The sequence below is a fragment of the Eublepharis macularius genome, chromosome 9 (genome assembly GCF_028583425.1).
Source record: "Eublepharis macularius isolate TG4126 chromosome 9, MPM_Emac_v1.0, whole genome shotgun sequence".
Taxonomy (NCBI): Eukaryota; Metazoa; Chordata; class Lepidosauria; order Squamata; family Eublepharidae; genus Eublepharis; species Eublepharis macularius.
In genome coordinates, this window is record NC_072798.1 from 3,124,955 (window position 1) to 3,135,526 (window position 10,572).

The following is a 10,572-nucleotide window of genomic DNA, read 5'->3' on the forward strand; positions in this document are numbered from 1 at the left end:
TTGACCCGGTCGGTGTCACCGATTCCCGCTTTTTCGGCTACGACCAACCAGCTTTCGGCCTCCGCGTGGTGCAACGCAATTGGCTGTGCGGTTGGTTTGCCCGCGCAAACCCCCGCAAACTCGTGAGGCTTCCCCTGCCGACCAGACGTGCCTCCGCCATCGTCGCAAAGCATGGCAGAGTGGGTGCCAAGCAACTGGCGTGAGGAGTGGGCGGAGCAGGCGGCCGCGGCCATGGAGGAAAAGGGGCTGACGGAGCACGAGCGGGAGGCGGCGGAGGAGACCATGGTGCCGTTCCGCCTGGAGTCGCTGTTCCCTGACCGTGTCGATCTCGCCCACACGGTCCGCAGGAACTTGACCGCTGTGGTGGAGGACATCGAGGTCGACATGGTGGAGAAGGAGTTTCTGGGCGAGCGACCACGAAGTAAGTCTGGTCAAGAAACAAGTGGGCGGCGGCCCCCGGAAGCTGTTCCTCGATGGGTGCAGTGTTCTGTTGCGGGCCAAGGAATGTTACACCTTTGATCTCCAGGTGCTTGGGCAGCCCAAACTATATTCTCTTTTGGGCGGCCCAAGCTCCATTGCTCTATTCTCCTCTGAGGCCTAGCCTAGCGGCTTGCAAGCCGGCTCTGTTCTCCTCTGACACCTAGCTGGCCAAAGGGGGACATTGGCCTGCGGCCGCACAGCGCGGTTATTTTTATTAGAACCAGGTTTGAATCCCCACCCCTCCACTTGAAGCCAGCTGCATGGCCTTGGGTCAATCACAGCTCTACCAGCTGGTATTTGGCTGGTCAGCACTCCAAAGTTAGGTTCTCCGCTGAGTTCCAGAAATCCTGTCTGCACGCACCCAAGTGTCCCACAACCTAGAAAAGCATTTCTATTGATTTCAGTAGAAGCCGGGCTCAGTGCACAGTACATTGCCTGCATGGTTCTACCTCCTGAAGCAAGATAGAGAGCTTCCAGTGTTAAAACTTTTGTGTGCGTTTTACTATATGGGAAGTTCTGGGGTGTGGCATGCTATTTTAGCATCTACCATCTGAAGAATGTGATTGAGATCACAAGATTCTGCACTTTGGAAAGAGGTTAGGTAAAGGACTATGCAGCAGTACCAATGCAGGTGTTATATGCTTTTTTTTACACCCAACCTCCAAAAGGAGAACTTTTAAAGAGCTGATTTCTTTTGTGCTTGCTCTTAACAGGATTGAATAAACTGTGAAATATTAAAATGATATCTAATGGTTATAATGATTATGGTCAGCAATTGATGGTGATACAGAAGTGAGCATAAACAAAAGGCTGAAGCTCTGCTTGTCAGAGGCAATATTACATCAACAAACCGACTGTACAGCCGATTGTGTGGCGCCAGGCGCAGGCCGAGCTGCCAGACAGCTGGGAAACACAGCGCTCATGTTTGAGGATGGGACGCACAGCTGGAAGGCTTGCTCTTTTCTCCACTGAGGCCTAGCTGGCCAAAGGGGGACATTGGCATGCGGCCTCGCAGCGTGCCCGGGCAAGTTCCACTTTTATACTCTGGGTGCTGGGGATAGGTCAACAAAAGGTGCTGGCGAAGGCTACTGGTGGCTCTTGCCAGGGAGAAGGGACACACAGCTCGCATGTTTGGGGAGGGCCCGCACAGTTTGCGGGCTTGCTCCCTTCTCCTTTGAGGCCTAGCTGGCTAAAGGGGAGCATGGGCTGGGCCGGCAGCGTGCGCGGACACGTCCCAATATGACCAACAAGAGTCCAGCGGATATGCACGCTGTGTGTCCTGGTGCAGCCTGGAGCGTGGAACTGACAGGGAGATAGCACTCATGTTTGGGGAGGGTCCACATAGCTTGCAGGCTTGCTCCTTTCTCCTCTCTAGGCCTAGCTGGCTAAAGCGGAGCATGGTCTGGGCCGGCAGCATGCCCGGGCAAGTTCCACTTTTGCACTCGGCATAGGTCGGGCGAGAAGCGTGTCCAGACAATTTTACGGTCGGTAGAGAAGCGGGCCCGGTCATCCCCCAATATGACAGAAGCGGTGCTGGGGAAGGCTGGGGGTGGCGATTGCCAGGGAGAAGGGACACACGGCTTGCAGGTTTGGGGATGGGCATCACCAACCGATTGAAATTCCTTAATCGTTACACCGCCTTTCTTTCAGCCAGTGACACCGAGCGACGGATGGAGGCTGTGGGGTTGGCCCATGAGAGAATCCAGGCACGCCGGGACCAGTTTTGGAGTAAGTGGCTAATGGCGGCCCACTGGGCGCTGCGAGGTCACTGTTGGGTCGACAGAGGGCGCCTAGATGGGGGCTTTGGTCGGTGTTTCCACAATGCTCAGTAGTATGGTTGGTCGGGGCAAAGACTGCTTATTGCTTTCCAATTGGTTTCCCGACAGCAGGCCCCACTGCGGGGAAGGAAGAGGAGGAGGAGGAGGAGATTGACCTGCTGGATGGTGGGATGTCTCCTGCCGCCTTTCTCGCGGCAACTCAGCGTGGAAGACCGCACGCACCCGAGCAACTCCGCGAAGAGCCTGGGACTTCGACCCCGCGTCCACCATCGCCAAAAAGAGTTAGGGCATTCTCGCGTGTCCCGAGCTTTGCCCAGGTGCTTGGCCGTCGAAGGGGGGGGCCGTCTGGCTCGATGGACAGTTGAGTGAATGGACACAGGGGGCCTGGGGTTCCCGCCTGCCATGGTGAGCCCTGTCTGTCGGCAAAATAAAGCTATGTTTAAACTTAACAGGCTCCGCACACTGAATACACATGTCCTGGATCCGGAAACGGGTTGCGCTTTGAGCATGTCTGCATGTTTTGGGAACCCATTTTCTGCGATAATCTTTAAACAGAAGGTGCTGGGGAAGCCTGGAGGGTGCTCTTGCCGGGGGGCTGGAACACACACACAACTTGGATTTGGGGGAAGTCTCCCCGAAGTGGCCTGTGTCCTCCATGTTGAGATCGGGGGGGGGCAGGGAGGGAGAAGCAGGACAGGACACAAGGAAGATTTGGAGAGCAGAGGCCGCGGCTGGCCAGTCGTTCAAATTCAATGAGAGGTCCAGGGCACACCTGGGGGGTGATCTGGCCAAAGTGCCTGGAACCAGCACACTGGATTTGGGCGGGGGGGGGGGGGAAGGAACACAGATCTGGCAGGGCTGCTCCTTTCTCCGCCGGGCCATGGCTGGGAAGAGCCATGCACGGCCCTGCCGTGTCTCCACAGGCAGGGGAGGGCTGGAGCAAAACCTTTTCTGGCTCAATATTGGCACATGAGGTCCAGGGCACACCTGGGGGGTGATCTGGCCCAAGGGCCTGGAAGCAGCACCCTGGATTTGGGCGGGGGGTGGGAAGGAACACAGATCTGGCAGGGCTGCTCCTTTCTCCGCCGGCCCATGGCTGGGAAGAGCCATGCAAGGCCCTGCCGTGTCTCCCCAGGCAGGGGAAGGCCTGGAGCAAACCCTTATCTGGCTCAATATTGGCACATGAGGTCCAGGGCACACCTGGGGGGTGATCTGGCCCAAGGGCCTGGAACCAGCACCCTGGATTTGGGCGGGGGGTGGGAAGGAACACAGATCTGGCAGGGCTGCTCCTTTCTCCGCCGGCCCATGGCTGGGAAGAGCCATGCAAGGCCCTGCCCTGTCTCCCCAGGCAGGGGAAGGCCTGGAGCAAACCCTTTTCTGGCTCAATATTGGCACATGAGGTCCAGGGCACACCTGGGGGGTGATCTGGCCCAAGGGCCTGGAACCAGCACCCTGGATTTGGGCGGGGGGTGGGAAGGAACACAGATCTGGCAGGGCTGCTCCTTTCTCCGCCGGCCCATGGCTGGGAAGAGCCATGCAAGGCCCTGCCCTGTCTCCCCAGGCATGGGAAGGCCTGGAGCAAACCCTTTTCTGGCTCAATCTTGACACAAGAGGGGGGGCAGGGGGGTTTGGGGACTCCTTAGCCAAGTCTCCCCGAAGTGGCCTGTGTCCTCCATGTTGAGATCGGGGGGGGGGGCAGGGAGGGAGAAGCAGGACAGGACACAAGGAAGATTTGGAGAGCAGAGGCCGCGGCTGGCCAGTCGTTCAAATTCAATGAGAGGTCCAGGGCACACCTGGGGGGTGATCTGGCCAAAGTGCCTGGAACCAGCACACTGGATTTGGGCGGGGGGGGGGGGGGAAGGAACACAGATCTGGCAGGGCTGCTCCTTTCTCCGCCGGGCCATGGCTGGGAAGAGCCATGCACGGCCCTGCCGTGTCTCCACAGGCAGGGGAGGGCTGGAGCAAAACCTTTTCTGGCTCAATATTGGCACATGAGGTCCAGGGCACACCTGGGGGGTGATCTGGCCCAAGGGCCTGGAAGCAGCACCCTGGATTTGGGCGGGGGGTGGGAAGGAACACAGATCTGGCAGGGCTGCTCCTTTCTCCGCCGGCCCATGGCTGGGAAGAGCCATGCAAGGCCCTGCCGTGTCTCCCCAGGCAGGGGAAGGCCTGGAGCAAACCCTTATCTGGCTCAATATTGGCACATGAGGTCCAGGGCACACCTGGGGGGTGATCTGGCCCAAGGGCCTGGAACCAGCACCCTGGATTTGGGCGGGGGGTGGGAAGGAACACAGATCTGGCAGGGCTGCTCCTTTCTCCGCCGGCCCATGGCTGGGAAGAGCCATGCAAGGCCCTGCCCTGTCTCCCCAGGCAGGGGAAGGCCTGGAGCAAACCCTTTTCTGGCTCAATATTGGCACATGAGGTCCAGGGCACACCTGGGGGGTGATCTGGCCCAAGGGCCTGGAACCAGCACCCTGGATTTGGGCGGGGGGTGGGAAGGAACACAGATCTGGCAGGGCTGCTCCTTTCTCCGCCGGCCCATGGCTGGGAAGAGCCATGCAAGGCCCTGCCCTGTCTCCCCAGGCAGGGGAAGGCCTGGAGCAAACCCTTTTCTGGCTCAATCTTGACACAAGAGGGGGGGCAGGGGGGTTTGGGGACTCCTTAGCCAAGTCTCCCCGAAGTGGCCTGTGTCCTCCATGTTGAGATCGGGGGGGGGGGCAGGGAGGGAGAAGCAGGACAGGACACAAGGAAGATTTGGAGAGCAGAGGCCGCGGCTGGCCAGTCGTTCAAATTCAATGAGAGGTCCAGGGCACACCTGGGGGGTGATCTGGCCAAAGTGCCTGGAACCAGCACACTGGATTTGGGCGGGGGGGGGGGGAAGGAACACAGATCTGGCAGGGCTGCTCCTTTCTCCGCCGGGCCATGGCTGGGAAGAGCCATGCACGGCCCTGCCGTGTCTCCACAGGCAGGGGAGGGCTGGAGCAAAACCTTTTCTGGCTCAATATTGGCACATGAGGTCCAGGGCACACCTGGGGGGTGATCTGGCCCAAGGGCCTGGAACCAGCACCCTGGATTTGGGCGGGGGGTGGGAAGGAACACAGATCTGGCAGGGCTGCTCCTTTCTCCGCCGGCCCATGGCTGGGAAGAGCCATGCAAGGCCCTGCCGTGTCTCCCCAGGCAGGGGAAGGCCTGGAGCAAACCCTTATCTGGCTCAATATTGGCACATGAGGTCCAGGGCACACCTGGGGGGTGATCTGGCCCAAGGGCCTGGAACCAGCACCCTGGATTTGGGCGGGGGGTGGGAAGGAACACAGATCTGGCAGGGCTGCTCCTTTCTCCGCCGGCCCATGGCTGGGAAGAGCCATGCAAGGCCCTGCCCTGTCTCCCCAGGCAGGGGAAGGCCTGGAGCAAACCCTTTTCTGGCTCAATATTGGCACATGAGGTCCAGGGCACACCTGGGGGGTGATCTGGCCCAAGGGCCTGGAACCAGCACCCTGGATTTGGGCGGGGGGTGGGAAGGAACACAGATCTGGCAGGGCTGCTCCTTTCTCCGCCGGCCCATGGCTGGGAAGAGCCATGCAAGGCCCTGCCCTGTCTCCCCAGGCAGGGGAAGGCCTGGAGCAAACCCTTTTCTGGCTCAATACTGACACAAGAGGGGGGGCAGGGGGGTTTGGGGACTCCTTGGCCAAGTCTCCCCGAAGTGGCCTGTGTCCTCCATGTTGAGATCGGGGGGGGGGGGCGGGGAGGGAGAAGCAGGACAGGACAACAAGGGAGATTTGGAGAGCAGAGGCCCCGGCTGGCCAGTCGTTCAAATTCAATGAGAGGCTAGTGTTTTCTCGCAGGAGTGATCTGAAGGACAAAAGAGAGGCCCCCGGGGCGCGGCCAGGGCATGCCTGTCGCGGAAACATGTGCAAATCTTGCCAAAGGGCCTGGACACAATGAAGATTTGGAGAATCGCGCCCCCCCCCCTGGTCGGTGAAAAATTCATGGGGACACCGGCGGCCGCCAGCGCGGTTCCCACCCGTCGGTCTCAGCAGACGCGAAAAAGGGAGGCGTGCCGGGCGGGCGGCGATGCGGGGCTCGAACAAGGAGTCCCAGGGCACTAAGCAGGCCTTCCTGCTTGTTGCTCTACGGGACTCCTGTGCGGCAGTCCCTTCTGATAGCATGCATATTTCGGCTGCGACCGTCGGGGAGGGAATTCAGGGGGGGAGAGGCAGAGCGCATGTTAACATCGGATGACTTCAGCCTTGCATCGCACAAAAGGGAAATATGAAGGACAAAGGAGTGGCGCTTGGGGCGCGTCGAATACATGCCTGTCGCGCAAACATGTGCAAATGAAACGGCCCGCAAACCAACTTGCGGCCCTGAGAGGAGAACATGCAAAATCTGCCCCCCAAAACCTGTTCCTGCTCTGTTGGAACCAGGTGCCAGGTCGCTTATTCAGGGTAGAGCCCCGCGGCAGGCATCACCGGAAACCCTCCGCCACTCTTGGCACAAGGCAAATCTCTCCTACAAGTCCTATAATTGTGCCTCAAACACAAAGTCAGGAGAAAAGAAACGGCAGGGGGGTTTGGGGAGTCCTTCGCCAAGTCTCCCCGAAGTGGCCTGTGTCCTCCATGTTGTGATCGGGGGGGGCAGGGAGGGAGAAGCAGGACAGGACACAAGGAAGATTTGGAGAGCAGAGGCCGCGGCTGGCCAGTCGTTCAAATTCAATGAGAGGCTAGTGTTTTCTCGCAGGAGTGATCTGAAGGACAAAAGAGAGGTCCCCGGGGCGCGGCCAGGGCATGCCTGTCGTGGAAACATGTGCAAATCACACTGCCTGCACAGCAACTTGGGCCCCAGAAAAAAAGAAGTAGGCGATGCGGGCCAGGCAAGAATCGAACGGGGATCACAATGGACTCAAAGCCATCCCTCTTGCCGCGCGCCCATCTGATCCCCCGAACGAAACCTGCTCCGTTGGAACAGTGGTGGGGAGAGTCCTCCCCCTCCCCCGAGAAACGGCAGGCTGGGAAGGAATATGCAGATTTTTCCTATAGCGCACGCCTATCCGCCCGGTACTGCCGGTATTTAACCGGTGTGCGCCCCGAAAAGTAAGGCTTTTCAGCCCATAACCGACCAAGCACCATCCCCTCGTCTTCGCCCGATGCTGAAACTTGGCATCCGCCACGCAGCCTCGAGCACCCGTGACCTGACCGCAAGAGGGCTGGGATGGAGCCTGTGGGCGTTAAAACGGGGAATATGAGGGCGACTTCTTTATTCAGAGCCAAATTCGACCGCCGCGCTATGTGGCGGTTTGGTGAGAGCCCCGTTTCCACGTGGATAAGGCTTTCTCGCGAGCTCGAAAAATGCTTGCGGTCATATGCCCACCCATGAACTCAGCTTCTGCTGAGACGAAACAACGCTTAGGGCCCCCGCGGGGGCCCGACAAAACAGTCACAAAAGGAAGGGCGCAGACAATGGGCAAGCCATCACCATGAGTAGGCCTGGGTGGGGAAGTCCTGTGGGTGGAGCGGAGCCTGGATGACTGGCTGGCCAACCCGCTTATTCGTATGTAAATTGAGAGCAGAGAACATGGGAGCAGAGTAGCTGCAATGGTTGGGCGGGCGCCGGGCAGGAGCAGGCACAGTCAGCACATTCTTTCCCCGCTGCAAGCACACCTGGGCTTTCACAAGGCTGCGGAGAGGCTGGATTGCGGTTTGCCTTGGCGCCCACCATGACTGAAACGTCACGATCGCTGCGTGGTGTGCAGGCGGCGTAGTCGCCACATCTCCATGGGCGCCGCCGAAAACCCACATGGCCCTGCTGCTGCACTGTGGCCGGCAGGGTGGTGGAGGGCCCCGATTCCACGTGGAACCGGGACTCTCACCATTGCACTCCTTTGTGGGTAAATTTCGTGCAGCAATGCCCGGACCAGGCCGGATTAGACTAAAGATCCAACAGCCTGGCCTTCGAATTTGGCTCTGAATAAGGGAGGGCCCTCACGCAACCCTCCCGATCTCTTGGTAAAGGACATTAGCAGAGCACCAGGCATCCTGAAAGGCGCACACAAAGCGAAGCCCAGTAGGCTGTATGTGCCACCCCCAGTAATCCCAGCTCTGTGTCCCTGCTCCCAGGCCTGCCAACCAGGCTCCCCTCTGTATTATTTCCCGGAAAATATCCCAGGCGTGTGCTCCCGCTCCTGGCCCAGAGCACAGTCAAGGCTCCCCCCGGGCCCTTCCTGTGAGAACTCTCCCTGCAAGCAGCTTCCAGATTTGCCTTTAGTGAGGAGTCTGCTGGTTTTCCATGTCACCAAATGTGGGAGATTCTGCCCAAAGAAAATATGATTTCCTCATGCAGTTGAGCCAATTCTTTATAGTTGTTTTGTTAAACCAAAATGTCACATGCAAGCGCACACACACACACACACACACACACACACACACACACACACACACACAACAGTTTGCCGCAACCCTATGAGGGGGTCATGTTTAATTCAGGTGACCAAACAGCGCAATGAACTCATTAGGTGTTATAAAGAGTGACTGCTAGATATTTATCAATGGTATATAAAGTTTCAGGAAATTGTTGGAATCTAGTGAAAGCCAGACTAGAAGCAATTTTGGGGTGGGGTTATTTTAAGAACGGCTACCCGGGAGCTGGACTTTGCTTAGCAAGAGACGATTTTAAACATCATTATAGGTTGAGACACACTTTGGGGTGAAGTCTTCCATGATGGGTTTTTTTTGTGTGTGTCTCTATCCATTTGTATGCTCCGGTCGGAATGGGACCTGGGGATAGGGAACACACAGCAAACCAACCCCGTGGTATGCCGTGTGAACCCCAACTCGAAGCGGTTCCCGCCCCCAGGCCAGAGCAACCGCCAGGCTGCAACAGCACGATCTCTTGAAAAATAAAAGTCAGAGCATGTAGAGGGTTGCCCTAACTCCGGTCAGGCGGGCGGTCCAAGCACCAGCCTAGCCTCTAGAGGCCTCTCCCCGGCAATAAACCAAAAAACCGCGACCGTGATGGGTCGCCCAGGATCGAGCGAGGATCCCCATGAGCACAAAACCGTCGTTCTATCCTCATGCCCATGGGGTCCTCTGCCTAAAACGGCACCGAACGGCACCAAAGAGCAGTCCTTCGACCCGGCCACCCTCCCCCGTGCTCGCCCAAACACACAGATGCTGTTCCTCCGCCCGCCCGCCCCCCGCCCACCACCACCTTCGACGCGGCCCCCCTCCCCCGTGCTCGCCCAAACACACAGATGCTGTCCCTCAGCCCGCCTCACCACCATCCCACCCCCCGCCCCGGATAGAGACACACAGTCTGAAACCGGCTGTACCGGTCACAGCTTTATTGAATTATCGGTATTGCTGGAAGTGCGCACTTATGGCGGCACGAATCGATACTGCCCGCGCGGTAAGAGCGGCCTCGGACCAGGGAATCTGCGGCCGCTCATCCCCGGGCTCCATCAGCGGCTCGCGCGGGAACGGCCCGTAAACGATGTCCCCGCGCGAGAGGCAGATGTTGTGAAGGATGCAGCAGGTGGTGATTACCGCGACCATGAGGCGCTCGCTGACAAGTAGGGGCCGCTGTAAATAAAGCCAGCGATTTTTCAGAATTCCGAACGAGCGTTCCACACTCATGCGCGCCCGGCTCAGTCTGTAGTTGAAGCGCTCCTGGGCGCGCGTTGATGGCGCCGGATAGGGCTTCATGAGCCAGGGCCGAAGAGGATAGGCGGGGTCCCCGATGATTACCGGGTCGAATGTGACCCCCTCCAGAGTGACCGGCCGCTTCGGGCGACGGGCGCCATCCTCGAGTCTCTTGAACAGGGGCGAGTTACGGAGCACACGCGCGTCGTGCGCCCTTCCCGGGAAGCCCACAAAAATGTCCAGGAATCGTGCATCGCTGTCCACCACCGCCTGGAGAATCATGGAGCAGTATCCCTTGCGGTTGATGTACTTGTCCCCAGAGAAAGGCGGAGAACGGATCTCGATGTGTGTCCCGTCCACGGCGCCCCAGGCATTGGGGAATCCCCTCTCCTCGAACCCGGAGATAATGTCCTCGAGGTAATCGATGCAGATCCACTTCTCGGTCAGCTTTGCAGCGATGAGCTCGCAGACCTCGTCGAATATCCCGCAGACGGTAGAGACGCCACGGCCAAATGCGGGCAGTGTCGCGGAGTTTGTGGTTCCCGTGGCAAGCTTCCAGATGGTGATGGCGATCATCTCCTCGGGAGGGACTGGGTCGCGCATGTGGGTCGTCTCGCGGACGAGGTCTTCGCGAAGCTCCCCAACAATGTACTCGAACGTGGCACGTCGCATTCTGAACT